We start from the raw sequence: 21,798 nt of genomic DNA on the forward strand, positions 1-21,798 counted from the left end.
ATTTAGCCGATCCTTTGACGAAAGGATTAGCTAGAGAGAAAGTCCATAATACGGCAAAGAGTATGGGACTTATGCCCCTACAGTGATGAGTTACACACAATGGTAACCCAACCTATAGACTGGAGATCCCAAGAAATAGGTTCAAAGGGTAATAACAAGTTGTGTGGTAATATGAGTCAGATCATGCAATCAGAAGCATGAATATCCTGAAGCGATTTGAGGTTGAGATAATAGAAACTCTTAATGAAGTCTATACTCCATTTGGAGTGAAGTACCTAGCTACATGAGTACTTTTGATAGACTCACCTATATGAATGTGGAAGTGAGACCGCTTCCTATGAGTTTAGGGCAAAACTCTAGAGCATTCATTAAACCGGGATAGACGTGCAAGGCCATAAATGCACGGGCTACTAGAACTACACTCTGAAAAGGTTATGGCGTGATATACGTCAGAGATAGAGTTCAAGACTACGAGTCACTCTAGTAAAATCTGAACTATACTCACTACGTAAAGGTTCAAATCGAAAGATACCTCTGCTTATGTCTGACCTTATGTAACTGCTCAGTAAAACGATTTCAAAAATTCTAGTGGGGGATTGTTGGGCTTGGCCCAAATATAATTTGTGAAATAAGCCCACCCATGTGTCTTCTTGTGTATTTGAGTTTTTCAAGTGGAAAAACATCCCACATTGCTTTCAAAGAACTTAGTGGAGATGTTTATAAAGAAGGTCCTCACATGCTTGGGGTGTGCCCCAAGGGGTACCCACTTTTGTGAAAGGGTGAGGACCTATCTTCATGATTGACCACCACACATGCGCGCGCGCGCTGTCCGTCCGACCGAACCGGGTTGGTGTGGTGTATAATTTTTTTATTGAAAAAAATTAATTAATTAATATTATTTTTAATTTCGGAAATTAATTTTTATTTAATTATTTTTTTACTCTGATTCAGTCTTTGTGAACGTTGTTCACAACGTCCATTTTTTCTGAACGTGTCTTCAGTCTCCTCCACCTTCCAGATTTTCCTCATTCTCTTTCTCCATGAAATCAGAGCTCAAAACAGCTCTTTTTTCTTGTATAAATAGGTGATGTGAGACTGCCTTCAATATACAATTTAATTTCATCCATTTGGTATTTTTTCGAAACTGAGCAAGTAAACAGAGAGTGTATACAGAACGATTTTCGTACGGTGCAATACAAAAATCGTATTAGAGGGCTGTTTTATCCTGGAGGCGACCGGAGTTCATACTGTTTGCTAAATTCCGACAGTTCCGCGAACGTCTTAAAGAAAACGATATTGTCCGCGACTCTGCCCATTTAATTTTGTTCGGTCTGTTCCTATTTTCTGAGTTCGAGTTCTAACAGTTATCATAGTTGTTTTGCTATCTTATTCGACTGATTCAGTCGGTATAGAAAAGGTATATCTTGTTTCATGTCTTCAAGAGCTTATATGACATTTCTACATAACTTTTCTCTGAATATGACCTAAAAATTACCTATTTTTGTTGGTGATTTCCCTTGAGGGAAATCTTGGATAGAGGTCGAAATTTTTATTGTATTGTATTGTAATTTTTTTTTTGCAGCCGAAGTAACTAGAGGCCCAACTGTTCACTTTGTCCCCGGTAGAAAGGTATTAACTGTTCCATTTCTTTAATTTATGGTTGATTTATAACCTATATTTTCTTAAACTATATCCATCTTTAGGACTCAAAAATTTCTCCCAATTTCTCCTAAGAAAGGGCAACTTCCAGATGCTAAAAAAAGGTATCTTCGGTGTTTCGATAGAGTAAATCTTGTTGTAATATGGATAGTTAGATGAGGTTGAACCAAGTAAATTTAGTACTGAATTAATTGTGAGAGTTGTGCCTTAGGTGAATTCTAGAAAATGGAAGAAGTTTATTCATGGAAAGTGATACTATAAATGATTAAAGGTCTAATTAAAGTGCTTAATTGTCAGTCAACTTTCCAAATCACCGTTTGATCATAATTATACTTCATATTGAAGCCAATAACTCTTAATTTATGAAACTATTGGGTTTGATAAGTAATTCTACATGACTCCATGAAATGTTTTTGGTATTATTAATGGAATGCAGGATTTCAACTTTAATCTAGAATTTTCCTACTAGTGAACTTAAGTTTTACAACACATATACCAAGTGGTAGGGAAAGTTATATATAATAATGGTTTGGGTCATTAGTTTACGTATTGTTTCTCATAATTTTTAAACTATGATAATATGTGATGAAAATCAAATCTATGATGATATTGTGATATTGTTTGTAAATTATAGTACATTGTTCAATAATTCTACCAAACGTGTAAAGTTCAAAATAAAACAGTTTTATCACTTCCGAGAGTTGGGATTTGAAGAACACGTCGAAAGGAAAGTGTTTGGAACTGAAATGAGATCCAAAATGTTTGAAACAGTACAATATTACTTGTCAAAAACCGGCCTGGACCTGTAGTGACGGCTGACTGCCAGATTAGAACAGAGGCCTTATTTTCTCCTATGAGGATTTAATTTTTGGATTCATAGAATGAGGACATAAATTGGGGATATGAATTTGTGTTTTGGCTTTAATGGATTAACTGTTTTGGCTTCATTTCTTTTAATTCTGTTCATTTTTTAAGAAAAAAAATTAGGTTCACTTTAATATAGATCAATTAGGAGATTTTTAATCTGTGTATTTTGTTTTTCTTCTAGTTAGATTAATTAGCATCTTGCTCTTGTTTTAGTAGTTATATTATTTATCTTTTATGGACAAGTTAAGTTTGATTCCAATTTAGCAAGTTATGTATTTAAGCATAGGTTAGGTTGTAATACGCAAACATTACTAAAAATTTAATTAAATTTCTAGACTTTTTCTGTTCGAATGTACTTGCATTTTTTTTTCAATAATGTGGACATCCGTTTTCAATGATGAGCTGGACGATTCCTATTCTTATTACTAATTTGCGATTAACTTCTAATTATTTTATTATTTTTACATGTTATTTAAACAAGACCAACTTTTGAGGAATTGAATTTTGCAAATGATCAAATATGAACATATTAATTATAATGTACTATTTTTTTTAATTAGTTAGTATTTCAATATTTTGGACAACATAATTTCTCATTATGTTGCTTGTTTGTAATGGATATAATTTATAACATTATGGTTAAATATTTTTCAAAAGTTATAGTAATTTTAATTATAAATGTTTGTTTTTATACATGGAAAATTTGTAAATAAATACAATATTATAGTGACAAAATTGGCGCCACAAAAGGGTTATATGACAAAAAGTGTTCTAATGTGGCATAATTGTTCGCCCTAAAAGATTCTCTACTATGACGTTATTTTTGCCATAAAATGTATACTTCTGTGGCATTATTGTATGCCACAAAATACATGTTTTTGTGGTGTATAGGTTCGCCACAAATTACATGCTTTTGAGGCGTGATATTCTGCCACAATACTTTTATATTTGTGGCGATATTTTTCGCAACAAAAAAACTTGTTTAGTGGCGTCAAGATTTTGCCACTATAAATTATTTTTTGTGGCATTAGTTATTTCCTCACAATATCATACGAAATTGTGGCAATCAATTTTGTTAGCCACTAAAGGCTTTAGTGTCACGTTCTTAGTGGCAAGAATAATATCCGCCACAAAATACATTATTGGCGACTTTATACTCTTTTGTGGTAAATAATTTTCCCATAAAAAACTATTTTTCTTGTAGTGAAGGTTGTGTTCTTGATGGTAAGTCAAAGATAAGGTTATGGTTGTCTTTTATACTTAGCAAACTAATTTTTAAATCCTAATAATTGTTGGAAGGGAATATACTTGTTTTTTCAACTCAAGGACCGTTGGAAAAGACGAGTTGTCCATTCCGATAGTAAAATGGTGACGAACGAGATGAAATTCAATTTTTTTAATTCAATTTTTTACTTCAAGGATCTCTTCGATTGAAGTGCGATAATGTTTTTTCAGCATTGTTGAATTGTCCACTCGCATGACCAAAATAATGAGTAGTTCCATCAACTTTTTCAATCATTACTACACCCCAATGTTCATCACTAGGTATTTTTGACGTTGGTGGATTCTGAGCCGCACCTTTAAGCTGTTGAATAACTTTAGTTTGGATAAGACTCTATTTTTAAGCATTCCTTTTCAATATCTTTGATAACCGGATGATGTGTTAAGAAAAATAGAGAATAAATCCTCAGATGTAATTGACAATTTCGAACAACTGGAGGATTTACTTTATCAAAAGATTCCCATCAAGAAACATTAATAATTCTTTAACAATATAGGTCGCAGTTGATATCGATCATCCTAGAATCTCATGCCTAGAAATTCCATTGAGTTTTGCCCAATTGTTCTATTCTTTTCAGAAAGCATAATTCCATGCTTATCCACATGCTGTTGAAATTGGGCCAAAACAAGAGTTATGAGCTTGAACATCTATACAGAATAATAAGATATCATTAATTGAGATGAGAGCACTATGAAAGATAGGCTCAAATATTACGACCATAACCTTTTGGAACAGAGATGAGATTGTTTTGAGTCCAAATGACATAACTCGCCATTGGTTGGGTTGTAGAAATACAAAATCGAATCTTGTATCGATCATCATGATGGATTCTTGACTACGAGAAGCCTACTTTGAGATCAAATTTTGAAAAGATACGAGCTTTATTCAGATGAACAAATAAAAATTTAATCCTTGGTAAGATCTAATTGCAGACCTAATTTAAGCTTTAACCTAAAGATAGAACTAGAAACCTAGAATAGAGTTATGGACGGAAATACCTTCTCCATCTTAAGCTTTAGGAATTCAAATTGCTTTTGATAGTGCAGTACTGAAGTTATCTATCTTAGATTAGCCATTTCTTCCACCACATACGAAGTTTTAGTTTTCTGAAATCGCTTGGTGATCTCTTCAATGAACTCTCTCCCAGCTAGCTTGAGAATTAGAGATTGTTGAAACATCTTTCCACATGATTTTGATTTGACAAAATTATTCCCATGATTAAAACAATTAAATTTAAGTGCTTTGATTTAATTGTACTAATGTGTTTGTTCAATGTTGAGTAAGTTAAACAAACGAGAACAGGAACTGAAAGTCTATAAAAGGAAGACAGAACAAAGTCAGCATAAGCAAGCCACACAGCAGAAGCTGAGTGGAATGCAACTCAGCTTTGCGAAAAAAAAATGTCTTTTTCAGAAAAGCTTGAAGGCGAAGCCGCTGAGTCAAGCTGAGTAATAACCAAGTCAGCGTCAAGGATCCGTCAACTTGGAAGACAAGGTCTGACAAATCTCTGAAACAAATCAGAAGCCTCGAAAATCTATTTCAAGGACCTTTTCGAGATGCATGGACCATCTGACTTTTGGCTAGAAGACAAACCTGGCGCAAGAAGACGAATCTGGCGAACCTAGCTCCTGGTGAAAACAGAAGACAGGATTGGCCTGCAGCTCTGGAAGCTGGCCACGTGATGACGAAGAAGACCGTTTTTCCCACAATGGCTATGTCGAAATTCAAATCATTGAAGCCACAAGATTGCTATAAAAAGGGCAAATCATCACTTGGATCATATAGACATACAACACAACATACAGACAGAAAAAGCAAATCTTCATTAAGCCAAAATCCAAAATAGAAGCTGTATGAAAAGAAAAAGCAAGCTCTTACACCAAACTCCAATCATCGTGTAAAAATCTAGATTGATTCAATCATCTAAAATGTTTTTTGTTGTATTAAGAACAATTTCTTATCATTTGTAAAAGGTTAGAAAGGTGAAGCTGAGTACTCGATTATAGTACTCAGTGGTAGAGAGAAGATGAATACTCGGTTATAGTATTCAGTGGTAGATAGGATTGAGTAGACGAATAGAGGACGGTACTCTTGCATACTCAGTTGCTATTGTAAAAGGTTTGTGCTCTACCTTTAAAGAGCTCAGTAGAGGATTGAAAAAGCTCGGAGGGATTCCGGGGACTGGACATAGACGGAGAGACCGAACCAGGATAAGTCTGTTGAGTAACTTCTAACCCTTTCTCTTGATATATATATATATATATATATATATATATATATATATATATATATATATATATATATATATATATATATATATATATGTTGCTTTCTTAAAATCACTCAGGAAATAATCTGTACAAGCTGAAGCTGAGTAATCTGAGTGCTGAGTTGGAAACTGACTTAAGTGTTACTTCCCAACTCACAACTGAAACAGCTCTAGTCAGCATCTGATTAAGGCTGTCTCACACCACACTCAGCCTTGCTGACCTGAAACTAAGTTAAGTTATCAAACATTCAATTAAGTCAGCATTATTAAGCGAAAAAGTTATATTAGTTCCTAACCCCCCTTGGAACTAATCCTATTACGTTACACGAGACCAACAAGTGGTATCAGAGCCTAATAGCTCACTATTCAAGATAAAACTATCTTGAGCTGATCCCTATAATGGCTGAGAACAGCACTCGTTTCCTTCCAGGAAATCAAACAACCCAGATATTCCCTGAGGGTTTATCTATTAGTCGGCCTCCTCTGTTCTTTGGATCTAATTATACATTTTGGAAGAACAGGATGAAAAACTTCATTCAGACAACAAATATGAGTGCATGGCTAGCTATAGTCCAAGGCCCTTTTGTTCCCTATGAAATCATTGACGGTGTAAAAACTGTCAAAAGTGAGGCTAAGTGGTCAGAAGACGACCTTAAGAAATTGCAAAATAATGCTTCGGCTATCAATATGCTTCACTGTGCGTTAGATGCTGCAGAATATAATAAGAGTTCAGGTTGCGAGTCGGCACAAGAAATCTGGAAGAAGCTGGAGGTTACCTATAAAGGAACCAGTAAGGTGAAGGAGTCCAAAGTGAATCAACATATGCGGTTGTACGAGCTGTTTAAAATGAATGATAATGAGGACATCTCTAAGAAGATGAATGCACGATTCACTAACATTATCAATGAGCTTAAGAGACTCAGCAAGAACTTCACTGAAGAAGAGCAAGTGAAGAAGATTCTAAGAAGTCTCCCTAAAAGCTGGCAAGCAAAGAAAACAACTGTAGAAGAAGCTCAGGACCTGACCACGTATAAATATGATGAACTCATTGGGTCTCTGCTGACCCACGAAATTTCAATGAAGAACTTTAAAGTAAAAGAAAAGTCTGAAGACAAGAAGCAAAAATCCCTTGTCATGAAAGCTGACTCAACTGATGCTGACTCATCAGATGATGAGAAAATGGCCATGTTCACCAGAAAGATGAAGAAGCTGTTTCGAAAGAATGACAAATACAGTAGAAGGACATTCAAGAAAGGTGACAAGTACAAAGCTGAGTCTAGTGACAGCAGACACAAGAAAGAGAGCTCAAAGCCCGTTACTTGCTTTGAATGCCATCAAGCTGGGCACCTCAAATCAAGCTGTCCCACTCTGAAGAAAGAAAAGAAGAGCAGCAGAAAGGCAATGGTGGCAACTTGGAGCGACAGTGATGAGTCAACCTCGTCAGAAGCTGATGCCACTGAGTCAGCAAACATCTATTTTATGGCTGACGAATCTGCTGACACCTGCCACTCTGAGCAAGCTGACTTGTCTGGTGGGTCTGACCATGAGGAACACTCAACCGAGGTAACATCTCTACCTTTGCTCAGAAATGAAATGATAAATGCCCTGAATGATCTCTATACACTTATCAAAAAGTGTAACAAGAAAATAAGAGCACTCATCAGGCGATGTGATGAGATTGAAGAGGTCAAACTCAGTGACATTTGACATCTCCTCTAGGACAATACCAGGCAAGATGAAAATCTAAAAATCATGCATGGGTTTGTCTCTAAAGTCCAATAGACTCTAAGAAGCTGAGAAAGGACATCACATCCATACAGAACCAGCTGAGTTCATCGGCTAAGAAAAGGTTCTATTCAAAGACTGAGTATTCAGGTACTAGTCAGCAAAGACGATACACTCAGCAGAACAGTCAGTGTGACTGTTGTGGAAAGAAAGGACACACTATAAAAGTGTGTTGGTATGCTCAGCACCATCGTGCTGACCAAAAATGGAAATACCCCCAAAGGGGAGTTTATTGTGACTATTGTGGGAAAGATGGCCACACTATAAATGTATGCCGTCACAAAATTAAATATGATGCATCACTTGTTGAATCTAACAAGCAAGGACCCAAAAATACTTGGGTACATAAAGACAACTAGTTACATTGCAGGCGAGCCTGAGGTGTGCTGAGAAGTCAAAGCTATGGTACATTGACATCGCATGCTCAAGGCATATGACTGGTGATGAAACTCAGTTCATCACACTTGTGCATAAACGAGGAGGAAATGTAAGTTTTGGAGACAATAAAAAGGGTAAGATAGTAGGGTCAGGTACCATTGGTGGTAATCCTACTATTGAGTCAGTCTCCCTAGTCAGGGGTCTTAAATATAACCTATTGAGCGTAGCTCAGCTGTGTGACAGTGGTAGAAAAGTTGTATTTGACGCCACTGAGTGTAGAATACTCGAGGGAAAAACAAATGAGTTGATTTTAACTGCCCCTCGTGTTGACAACGTTTTCATGCTAAACCTAGAAAAGAAGTTTTCAAAGAATATATGCTTAGTGTCAAAGGAAGATAATTCTTGGCTATGGTATAGGAGACTTGGTCATGTAAGCATGGACCTCCTAGCCAAATTAGCAAGAAAGCAATTAGTTGAGGGATTGCCCAAACTCAGATTTGAGAAGGATCAATTATGCAAAGCTTGTCAGCAAGGAAAACAAACTAAAAAATCTTTTCAAAGTAAAAATATAGTCTCAACCAAGCGTCCATTAGAGTTACTATACTTGGATCTTTTCGGACCTGTCCAGCCACTGAGCTTGAGCGGTAAGAGATTTTCCTTGGTCATTGTAGATGACTTTTCTCGGTACATGTTGTCCTCTGAACAGACTCTAGCAAGTTCACTAGATACAAGTAATAAAATGATAAGTAGAGTATCGTCTCCACAGGGATTGATGACCAAATTTTACTAGAAAAACCTTGCAGAACAGGATGTTTGTGGTAAGTGACTCTCTTTAGTTGAGAAATGATGTGATATGGTTAAAACTAACAATTTAATTAAGAGAATCAGGATGATAAAATGAGTTTTGATAATGATAAAAAGATAGAACAGGTCAGGACACAGCGGAACAGGTTATCTTAAGCCCCTAAACACCCTATTTATTCATGAATGATGCAAAGTGAAGTCAAGGTTTCTGCTTTAAGGCTCACTTAAGTCAACTCTCGTGTGTTCTTAAGATTCTAAGACTTACTACAACCATAAGCGTCCCTAAGGTTGGTTCGTTCTTGCATTAAGAATGAAACAACATTTCGATAAAGAAAACCCTTGATACAACCACCTAACAACTCTGCTTCGGGGTTGGATGTTTGATAAGAGTATCGGTGCAGATGAGAGCAGTTTCCTATCATTCATCTAGCACTAATGTTCATGCATTCGTAATGTAATAGAAAGCTTTATCAAACACTTCATGAATTAACAACATTCATTCATAAATAGAAATTAGGAAATTTACATAACCGGCCCTAACTGGCCGAACCTATTCAAAATGACTACTCACTCATAGTAACGTTGGCACTCATTACAAGTGCGAACAAACTCATTTGCATCCTTGAAAAGGGTTGGCCAGAAAAAACCTGATTGAAGTACTTTGGCTGCAGTTTTGCTTACGCTATGGTGTCCTCCTGCTTCTCTATCGTGACAATGGCTCAAAACAGCCTGTCCTTCCTCTTGAGAAACGCATCTGCGAATGATTTGATCGGCGCATAACCTGAAAAGATAGGGGTCCTCCCAAAAGTAATATTTTATCTCTGAATAAAACTTCTTCCTTTGGTTAGTGGACATGTTATGAGGTTTAAGTGAACTAGCAAGGAAATTTGCAATGTTAGCAAACCATGGAGCAGGCTGTATAGTATACAGACGCTCATCTGGAAATATTTCGACAATTTCTGACTGTTCCTTGATGCTCGGATGAGAAATTCTAGACAAGTGATCCGCGGCTACATTTTCGGTTCCCTTTTTGTCTTTTATCTCGAGATCAAACTCTTGAAGTAAGAGTAACCACCGTATTAGTCTTGGCTTTGCATCTTTCTTTACGAATAGGTAGCGTGACGCAGCATGGTCAGTGTAGACAATGACTTTTGACAAAACCAAGTAGGGACGGAATTTGTCAAAAGCATATACTACTGCGAGAAGCTCATTCTCAGTAGTGGTGTAGTTCTGTTGAGTCTCGGTTAAGGTTTTGATGGCATAATAAATGGGCCGGAATTTCTTCTCAATCCTTTGCCCAAGAACAGCACCCACACAAGTATCGCTAGCATCACACATCATTTCAAACGGTTGTTCCCAGTTGGGTCCTGCCAGTATAGGTGAGTTGATCAGCTTGCCCTTTAAAAGTTCAAAGGCCTCTAAACAGCTTGTACCGAATGAGAATTCTGCATCTTTATGTAGCAAGGCAGACAAGGGTAACGCAATCTTTGAGAAATCTTTGATAAACCTTCGGTAGAATCCTGCATGCCCAAGGAAGCTTCTCACATGATTGACATTAGTTGGAACAGCAAGTTTCTCTATCACCTCTACCTTGGCTTTGTCCACTTCCATCCCCTTCTCCGAGATTTGATGCCCTAGAACGATTCCACTAGTAACCATGAAGTGGCATTTCTCCCAATTCAAGACTAAATGGGACTCATTGCATCGCACAAGCACGACCTCGAGGTTGTTCAGACAGTTCCCAAAGGTGTTTCCATAAACAGACAAGTCATCTATGAAGATCTCCACAGTCTGTTCCACCATATCATGAAATATAGACATCATGCATCTTTGAAATGTAGCTAGGGCATTGCATAATCTAAATGGCATGCGCTTGTAGGCGTATGTCTCATAGGGACACGTGAAAGTTGTATTCTCTTGATCTTCACAGTGGATTGCAATCTGATTGTAGCCCGAATATCTGTCAAGGAAGCAATAAAATGCGTAGCCTGTGATAGTTCTCATTGAGAACCACTGTGGTTCCTCCTTTCTTTGGCACAACATGAACGTGGCTTGTCCATACACTATCGGAAATGGGGTACATGATCCCGGCATCCAGCAGCATGATCACCTCTTTTCGCACAACTTCCTTCATGTGGGGGTTCAGTCTGCACTGTGGCTGGATAGACGGTTTGTGATCCTTCTCCATCAAAATTCTATGAACACAGACTGTTGGGCTAATTCCCTTGATATCATCAATTTTCCATGCAATCGCATCCTTGTTTATCCGCAGTACCTCCATGAGTTGAGCTTTCTGATCAGGAGTTAACTTAGAAGATATAATCACAGGGCTTCCGCTGGGTGGTTCCAGAAACGCATACTCAAGGTGTGATGGTAAAGGTTTAAGTTCGGGTTTAGACAATGGCACCGTGGGTATTTCAGGTGGCTCCTGATGCGTGGGAACAGTAGGATCTAGAGGAGGTGTAGGCAGGTTGGTTTCAATGGAACATCCTGTTCCTTCACATAAATTCACCTCTTCTCCCAAAAGAGCCTCCAGAGTGTCCTGTCCCTGTTCCTGCAAAGTGGAAAGACTTTGGAAATCATCTAAGAAACAGCATGTGTCATCACTAGTGTTAGCTCGTCTCATAGCCTCATTCATTTTGAAAATGATTTTCTCCCCATTAATTCTTAAAAATAATTATCCCTCACCTACATCTATCAATGCTTTACCCGTTGCTAAGAACGGTCTACTTAGGATTATAGGAACGTGAAGGTCCTCATCTATGTCCATTATGATGAAATCAACTGGCAAAATGAATTTTCCTACTTTGACCAACACATCTTCCACTACTCCCCTAGGGTAACATACTGACCGGTCAGCCAACTGAATGGACATTCTGGTTGGTTGTGGTTCTCCTAGTCCTAGCTTAGCATACACAGAATATGGCATAAGGTTTATGCTAGCTCCTAGGTCACATAGTGCATTTTCAATATTTAACTTGCCAATTGAACAGGGAATAGAAAAACTCCCTGGATCCTTTAGCTTTTTTGGAAGCTGGTGCTTGTTCTGAAGTATTGAAGAACAGTCCATGTTCAGTTGGATCATCGAGATGTTCTCCAACTTTTTCTTGTTTGACAAGATATCTTTTAGGAATTTTGCATACGAAGGCATCTGGGCAAGTGCTTCCACGAAGGGAATGTTGATATGCAACTTCCTCAAGGTGTCTAGCACCTTAGAATCTTGTTCTTCCAGCTTCTTGTTTATCAACCTCATCGGATAAGGTACATGTGGAACGTAGGGTGGAGGTGGTTGGTACTTCTCTCCTTGTTCCGCTTTGTTTGGATCAATGGTTGATTCTACCCCGATGGGTTCTTCTTGACCTGGAACAGCTTGTTTCTTCTGTCCTTCAACATTTAGAGAGGTGCCTGCACACTCAGCATTTGCATAAGTAGATAAAATTGGTTGAGTTTGCTTACCAGATCTCAGAGTAATGGCCATGACATCTCCTTTGGGGTTTGGTTCTGTGTTAGTTGGCATTATCCCTTTTCCTTTTGATGTAGAAGCAGCGAGTTGATGGACCTGTGTCTCCAGATTTTTAATTGACTCTTGTGTCTGCTTCATGAATTGCATCATCATGGTCTTCATGTCTGGTTCTATATCTTCATTTGGTGGAACAGGTTGTTTGTAGTGTTGTTGGGGCTACCTCTGGTACTGCCCTCCTTGTTGTTGCTGATACCTTGGTTGTTCCTGATTAGGCTGCCCTGTCCATCCGAAATTCGGATGATTTCTTGTGGCTGGGTTATAGGTATTTGAGTAGGGGTTTGGTGGATTTCTCTGATTATACCCCGCATAATCACATTCTGCCTGCTCACCTTTCCCTTGTTTAACTCCAGGGCAGTTGATGTTGAAGTGATGCCCTCCACAAAAATCACATATATCATTGAACGGGGGTTCTTTATGAATCGATGATACATTTATCTTGCCAAGCTGTTCCACCTGGTTGGTCAGTTTTGAACAACATCATCGTTCCCCGCTCTTTTTCCTTCACTCCTGGCGGAGTGCCAGTTATAGCTCGTGCTTACGACTCTCTCAATGAGATCATACAAGGCTTGTGGTTCAAGATCCTCAGGGTTACCATTAGCAATGGACTCGATCTGGATTTTATAAATGTTGGTCACTCCATTGTAGAAGTTCTGCACTTGCATCCACATGGGGATGCCATAATTTAGTACCCTTCTTAGTAATTCCTTGTATCTTTCCCATGCCTCGGCTAAGGATTCATCCTCTTCTTGCACGAAATGGGGTACCTCATTTCTGAGTTTAATGGCCTGTCTAGGTGGAAAATATTTCATTAGAAAAGCGCTGGCCATTTCTTACCAAGTGGTGATCGTCCCTGGCTGTAAGTTCTTCAGCCAGTTCTTTGCTTTGTCTCTGAGAGAAAAAGGAAACAGCTTTAGCCTGATCACATTATCTGAAACTCCTCGGTTTGATCTGAAAGTGTTGCACAGTGTGATGAACTCCTGGATATGCCCGTTTGGATCTTCTGACTGGTATCCATTGAACTGCACTACTGCTTGCAACATTTGTATCATAGATGCTTTTACTTCAAACATGTTGTTTCCTTCGTTAGGCAACACAATGCACGACGAATTTCCTTCTGTGGTCAGCCTCGAATAGTCTCTGATCCTCATAACTGGAGGATTGTTATTTTCTCCTTCTTCTTCCTGATTAGGTTGGACTGGTTGTTTGGGTGGTACTCTTCCAGCCATCCTTCTTTCTCTTTGTCGCTCTCTTTGTCTTGCACATCGAGCTCCCGCTCGATTTCGTCTACACGTTCTCTCTAATTCAAGATCGATAGGAAAAATAGGAGGGCCAGCTCTGCGCATAAACAGATAGAGAACTCCTTCTAGCTGCACTATTTAGCAAATAGATTAAAAACACCTTGTTTCACAGAAATCTTCATGTAATGTTTGTTGCTTTCAATCCCCGGCAACGGCGCCAAAAACTTGTTGTCCTCCGAACAGACTCTAGCAAGTGCACTAGATACAAATAATAAAATGATAAGTAGAGTATCGTCTCCACAGGGATTGATGACCAAATTTTACTAGAAAAACCTTGCAGAACAGGATGTTCGTGGTAAGTGACTCTCTTTAGTTGAGAAATGATGTGATATGGTTAAAACTAACAATTTAATTAAGAGAATCAGGATGATAAAATGAGTTTTGATAACGATAAAAAGATAGAACAGGCCAGGACACAGCGGAACAGGATATCTTAAGCCCCTAAACACCCTATTTATTCATGAATGATGCAAAGTGAAGTCAAGGTTTCTGCTTTAAGGCTCACTTAAGTCAACTCTCGTGTGTTCTTAAGATTCTAAGACTTACTACAACCATAAGCGTCCCTAAGGTTGGTTCGTTCTTGCATTAAGAATGAAACAACATTTCGATAAAGAAAACCCTTGATACAACCACCTAACAACTCTGCTTCGGGGTTGGATGTTTGATAAGAGTATCGGTGCAGATGAGAGCAGTTTCCTATCATTCATCTAGCACTAATGTTCATGCATTCGTAATGTAATAGAAAGCTTTATCAAACACTTCATGAATTAACAACATTCATTCATAAATAGAAATTAGGAAACTTACATAACCGGCCCTAACTGAGCGAACCTATTCAAAATGACTACTCACTCATAGTAACGAGTGAACAGTCTGCTTCTTTTCTACAGAGCTCCAGCCATGGAGTCATCTTCATGGAGAGATCTTCTCTCTAAAAAGTCTGTTGTTTTTTATCAACAAAAGATAAGCTCCTCTTCCTTTCCTTACTACGTCTATTTAAAGCAAAGGGCAAGGTCAACACAGTACAAAAAGTATCCGAGCAAAATATTACAACATCAAAACAAATTGTCTTTACAAATCCTAGATTGCTATTAGTGGTTAAGATCTTTTTGACCCTTGAACACTCAAGGGCCGAACTTTCATTTCATCATGCTGCTTTGACCTGCACTTATCCGCCTTTCTGCCTGCTGCTACTTTCCGTCCTGTCGTTGTCCATCATCAGAAGTTCCGGCGTTTGACCGCTGGATCAAAGAATGGCTTAACTCCTCAAGGTATGTGCGAAACAGGATGCTTCCAGACTGCTCGGCTTAATCTTTTCTTATCTGCACAAAAACCCTTATAAGACCTTCTTTCTTGTAATAAAACATAAAAACACCCTTAATTCATTATAAATAACATGTTAAAATGTAGTCAAATTCGTGCCTAACAGTACACTTGGATCATCCTGCTGAGTAGCAAGGATGAAGCGTTTGAGATGTTCTCAACATTGGTTAGGAAACTTGAATATGATAAAGACCTAACATTAGCTCACATCCCGAAGTGATAATGGCGGAGAATTCAAAAATCAACAATTTGATGAATTCTGTGAAGTCAGCGGCATTGACCATAATTTTTCTGCTCCTAGAACTCCTCAACAAAATGGGGTAGTTGAGAGGAAGAACATAACCTTAGTTGAAATAGCAAGGACAATGCTGAGTGAGAATAGGCTTCCAAAGTATTTTTGGGGTGAAGCTGTCAACACAGCTTGCTATATACTCAATAGGGCTCTAGTCAGACCTATACTTAAGAAAACCCCCTGTGAACTTTGGAAAGGACGAAAACCCAACATTGGATATTTTCGTGCCTTTGGTTGCAAATGTTTTATCCTAAATACTAAAGACAACCTTGCTAAGTTTGATTCAAAAGTTGATGAAGCTATCTTCTTAGGGTACTCAACAAACAGCAAAGCATATAGAGTGTTTAATAAACGAACTCAGGTCTTAGAAGAGTCTGTACATGTTGAGTTCGATAAAACTGACCCTGCAGGGAAGATAAGTCAGCCTGCCGAAGATGACACATGCTCAGCTTCCGCTGACCAAAATAGAGCCACTGAGTCATTACCTCAAGGGCTGACCAAAGGTAAGAACGAACCTGAAATTATCTTTGCTGACCAATATAATCCTACAAAAAATGTTGAAACACCTATCCCTGAAGACACTACACTACCAAAGGAGATCAAGTTTCCAAGAGGACACTCTGAAAGTAGCATTCTTGATGTCGTTGAGAACACCCTGATGACCAGAAATCAACGCAGGAGATATCTCAATAATGTAGCCTTCGTGTCAGTTCTTGAACCAAGAAACTTCTCAGAAGCTGAGAACGACGAATTCTGGATAAATGCGATGCAAGAGGAGCTCGATCAATTCAAGAGAAATGAAGTATGGGATTTAGTGCCTAAACCAAAAAATCAAAAGACCATAGGAACAAAATGGGTATTCTGTAATAAGCTAGATGAACAAGGAAACGTAGTCAGGAACAAAGCAAGACTTGTAGCTCAAGGTTACAGTCAGCAAGAAGGTATTGACTATGGTGAGACCTTCGCACCCGTAGCTAGATTAGAAGCTATAAGAATATTGTGTGCGTATGCTAGCTTTATGAATTTTAAATTGTTCCAAATGGATGTTAAAAGTGCATTTCTTAATGGAGTTATAAATGAAGAGGTTTATGTTAGTCAGCCTCCCGGGTTTGAGGATCCAAAATTCCCAAACCATGTTTATAAACTCAAAAAGGCACTGTACGGCCTGAAGCAAGCACCACGTGGTTGGTACGAAAGGCTGACCAGCTTTCTGCTGACCAGAAACTATGTCAGATGAAAAGCTGACACAACCTTATTCATTAAGAAAAAGGGTAAAGATACCCTATTGGCACATATATATGTTGACAATATTATTTTTGGTGCTACTAATGAGTCAATGTGCAAGGAATTGAGCAAGCAGATGCAAACTGAGTTTAAGATGTCAATGATGGGAGAACTCAACTTCTTCCTTGGACTTCAAATCAAACAAGGAAAGAATTACATCTTAATTTACCAGACAAAGTATGCCAATGAGATATTGAGGAAATTTGATATGGAAAATTGTAAGCCAATATCTACCCCAATGGGTACTGACACTGTGCTTTGTGCTGATGAAAAAGGTAAGTCAGTAGACAGCAAATTATATCGAGGTATGATAGGCTCTCTACTCTATCTAACGACAAGTAGGCCAGATATACAGTACTCAGTATGTTACTGCGCAAGATATCAAGCTGACCCTAAGGAATCTCATTACATAGCCGTAAAAAGAATCCTTAGATATTTGCAAAGCTCAGTGAATGCAGGTTTATGGTATCCCAACACGAACGATTTCACACTCGTTGGATACACTGACGCTGACTATGGACAAGACAAGCTTGAGCGGAAAAGCACTTCAGGAGGATGTCATTTCCTTGGAAGTTGTCTAGTGTCTTGGTTCAGTAAGAAGTAGTCGTCAGTTGCCCTGTCAACAACTGAAGCTGAGTACATTGCTGCTGGAAGCTGTGTTGCACAAGTCCTATGGATCAAGCAACAACTGGATGATTATGGAGTTCAAACGAAAACAATAGAAGTCAAATGTGACAACAAAAGTGCCATTGACTTGTCAAAGAATCCAATCCAACACAGCATGATGAAGCATGTCAGCATAAGGCATCACTTCATCAGAGATCATGTACTCAAAGGTGAGATCAAGCTGACCTATGTTCCAACAGATGAACAGCTTGCAGATATCTTCATGAAGCCGTTGGCTCATGAGCAGTTCAGCATACTAAGGGAAGCTATCGGTATGTCTAATCCTCTTCAATAAAATTCTGAGTAAAATGAATGTTGAGTGATTATATCATGACGAGTGATTATTACATGTTGAGTAACTGTCATATGCTGAGTAGATATGAATGCTATGAAATCACTATTTGCTGAGTTGCTATATATATATTGAGTGATTGCTAAATGCTGAGTTACTACACATGATATGAATCTCTTCTACACTAAACTATACACTCAGAACCCTAAACGTTTAGTATCCTAGATGCTGAGTAAAACAACTTGCGAAATTAATGTTTGCACGTGTATTTAAGTAACCACCTAGGATGACGTAAGCGTAATGATTAGAAACCCATGCGCCGAATGTGTCATTAATGTCAGAATGAAATGTCGTTGATTGATTCAAAAACGAACCGCCATTCTGACCTATCAGATCAATATGCACCGGCTATAAATAGTGGACGATTTCCCACTAATCCCTCTTTACGCTTGGAAATTTCGCACTTGATCTCTCTCTTTGAATTCTCAAATCTTCTAAGTTTCTAAAAAATCCTCAAGAACACCATGTCGAACGATTCCCAGAATATCTCCGGTGAGCAATATGATGACAAACGCTCCGACATTAATCCTCCCTCTCCTATTGAGCAGGAATATCACGAGACTTCCTCAGAGTCTCAGGAACAGACCCATGGTCAGCGTGACCAACCGATGCCCGAGGTCAGCATCCTCGGTGAAAACCCTCGCACTGACCAAACGACTCCTTCGAAGAAAAAGAAGAAAAACAAGCAGCCTAGAGAAAGAAAGTTCTTTCAAGTCTTCAGCAGTATCAAAAACCTAAACGTCTATCACTCTCGATGATTTTCCAGGAGCTTCATCGAAGAAGAAAAACCCTTCTGCGACTGGATTTCAAAGAATGGGTGGACCACCCTCTTCTCTCTCCCCGGAACAACTTATCCACAATTGGTAAAGGAATTCTACGTGAACCTAAAAGTCACTGATGACGACGATGACTATTTGGTCACCAAGGTTAAGAATAAGGAGATCACCATCACCCCCTCTTACCTTGCTATCCTGCTAAAACTTAAAGCAGAAGGTGCAGAACTGCGTTGCACAAATGATTATAAGCGGGTTGAGTACGTTGCCGAGTTCTGTAAACCCAAAAACCACAAAGGTGAGATCTCCAGTACCAGCATGGGTCAGCCTAAAAAACAAGCACACTACATCCTGACCAACTACCTCTTTCCCAAGGTCAACTCCTCCTCCTCAGCCTCAAACTTTGAGCAGTGCTTCATCTGGCACATGCTGAACTACAAGCCGCTCAACATGCCCATCTTTCTCATTAGGGTTTTTCAAAGCAGCACTGGGATCCTCAGGATGGGTTCTCTCATCACCAAAATACTTCAGGATCACCAGGTCAGCTTAAAGGGGGAAATTGATGTAGAGGGCACTGAGATCACCTCAGCAATTCTGTTCGGGCTAGCCCATAGTCTTCCTATCAAATCCAAGAAAGGAAAGGAGGCTATGGTTGAAGAAGCACCTGCTGAGGGAGCTATGGCTGAAGAAGCACCTGCTGAGTTACCTCAGAAAGGAAATGGAGTTATGGTTGAAGCAGCACTTGCTGAGCAAACCAGAAAGGAAAGGAAGAGGAAAGCTGACCCATCCTCAACACTGACAGCCAAAGACATTAATCGAACTGTGAAAAAGATTAGGCAGGCGACAAGAGAGAAGAAAGCTGCTCCTGCTGAGCCAGCTCAAGAGGAACCAAAGTCAGCTGAGAAAAGGAAGAAGAGAGCTGACCCTGAGGAAGAAAGTGAGGAGACTCCTGAGCAACCCCTAAAGAGGAAGAAGACCTCTGGGATGACACCTTTGGAAGCTGCCCCCCTTGACTTTGTCATCACCGAGGATTCTCAGTTCCTGCGAGCTCAGGAGATCGACCTAGAAAAGACACCTTGTGATCAAGAGGAAGAACAAGATTGCACTGATGAACAGCCTGAAGCTGATCAGAGGGAGACTGCTGAGAAAAGTAACACAGCTGCTGCTGAGCAAGCTGATAAGCAAGGAGCTAAGTCTCCAGTAAAGGACAAGGTTGTGGAGAACCTCTATGCTGACCTTGGACTCACCTCCTCTTCTGAGTCCCCAGAGTCTATTGTTGCTGACCCTTCTCCTCAAACCAAAACTCAAAAGGGCAGTACGGAATAGCGGTTCAAACGAAAAGCTCAGAAGCCCAACGTCATAGACTTGTTGGATGATCTCCGCTGAGGGACCCCATCACTGACTTAACTGGGCTCCAATTCCAATAGTTCACCGACATCACTGAACCCACTCCGAATCAAGTAAAAGAAAAGCAAGCCTCTGTTTCTCAAGCTGAGGAACAAGTCGACCCAAAAGTCACTATGGGCCAAGCTTCTGCCGACACCTCTGCTCCACCTTCCACTGAGCAAGTGCTCGAAGTTCCTGCTGCTCAACACAATGAGTTAGCAAAGGAAACTCCTCCTGCTAAAGACAGTTATGAGTTGCCTCAACCTCAAGTTTCAACTCAACTCCAGACTAACCCTGAGCAGGTTAATAATACTGCTGAGCAAACACTCCCATCTTCTACTGAGCAGCTGGTAAGCCAGTCAGCTCCTGCTGATGACCTAAATAATGAAAGTGCCGCCACTGATCATGCTGGCACTTCTACTTCTGGGCAGCACCAAAGTACTCCACCACCTGCTGCTAACCAGAAAATGGCCCCTGAGACAACACAGAACCAGTCTGAAGATGATTCCTACAATTTTCTTAATGCCTCTGAGTCAGGCTGGCGAATCATCAACTCAGCTCATATGCTTCTCCAAGCAATAGATTAGTCTCACGCCGATGCTGCTGGGCCCACTCCTACTGAGCCAACTCAAATGTCCTCCGTCACACAACTCTTGATCGAACTCAAAGGTCTTAAGGAGCTGATGAGTGTTATGACTTCTTTGGTCTCTCAGCAACCCAAGCAAGAATTCATGGTCAAGCTGGCCGAACTTCAGCTAATGATGGTCAATCACATGGACTCAATCAAAGGGAAACTCAATGCCCTATCTTCTGTGAACTCATCATCCGCAACTTCTGTTGAAGTCACTCAGCACTTCACCCAGCTGACCACCGAGCTAACTGGAGCTCGTGAACTTATCTCCTCCACTTCTTAATGCTCCATTGAACAGATGGGTGAAGCCATTCGCCTACTCAACCTGAGAAAAGAAGAAATGGACACTGACCAAGTAAAGACCAATGATATACTTCACTGCACCCGATCAACACTAGTGCATGTTCGGCATATCAATGCTCAGCGTCATTCGTATGATTCTTCAATGCTCCGGATGTACTATCAATCCTATGCACAAATGACGGACTCCATTACTTGGATTGGGAAGTCATTTGAGTTTTTACTCAGTATGCTCAGCGCACACATTAAAATCCCCTCTTCAAGTATGGCCGATGGCATGCAGGTCTTTAAGGGTCTTAAAGAAAGTACGAGTCACATGCAACAGTATTCCACCATACTGACTCGTGCTGTTCAAAAGGGGCAATTCTATGCTCCTCCCTTTCAGCCTGGTGGTGCTGGCAAAACAGGGGAGAAAGATAAGCAGCCAGCTGACGGAACTCAACGTCAAACTCAGCAGAAGCCTCCTGGCTCAACTTCTGATGTCCCGGGCAACCAAAGTCAGCAACAAAGAACAGCCAAGCCCAAAGCCAAAGCTAACCAAGTTCAAGCCAATATCAAAAAGTAGAACTAGAACTAGACTTAGCTTGAGACTTGTATTCTGTATCTAGCATATTTTCTTTGTTAAGCTGACTATCTATATATATAAGCATCCTTTCTACAAACTGTCTTTATATATGCGATGCTTACTTGCTGTGTTTATATGCTAATCTGTCTCATGTAACTACCCATTGTACAACAATCAATTAAAACTTGTGAACATAAAAATTAAACAAGTGAAAAATACTCAACGCACTTCAACTCTGATACCTAAAACTTAACCAAGTATCAAAACCGAGTAAAATAAAAATGTTCCAAGTATTTACCTACTTTTGAAACTGACCTTAGACTCTTTTCAATTAAATCTTAGAAGGTTTAGAATTGAACTA

At 39.4% G+C, this 21,798-nt stretch overlaps 1 non-coding gene across 1 annotated transcript; it reads left to right on the plus strand.

Annotated features, from left to right (window-relative positions):
* Positions 1-13,239: 13,239 nt before the first annotated feature.
* LOC136234442 (small nucleolar RNA R71) lies at positions 13,240-13,346 on the plus strand. The gene has a single exon (XR_010691326.1). It is a non-coding gene; the product is annotated as a small nucleolar RNA R71 (small nucleolar RNA).
* The last annotated feature ends 8,452 nt before the right edge of the window (positions 13,347-21,798 follow it).

This window comes from Euphorbia lathyris, chromosome 6 (assembly GCF_963576675.1).
Source record: "Euphorbia lathyris chromosome 6, ddEupLath1.1, whole genome shotgun sequence".
NCBI lineage: Eukaryota > Viridiplantae > Streptophyta > Magnoliopsida > Malpighiales > Euphorbiaceae > Euphorbia > Euphorbia lathyris.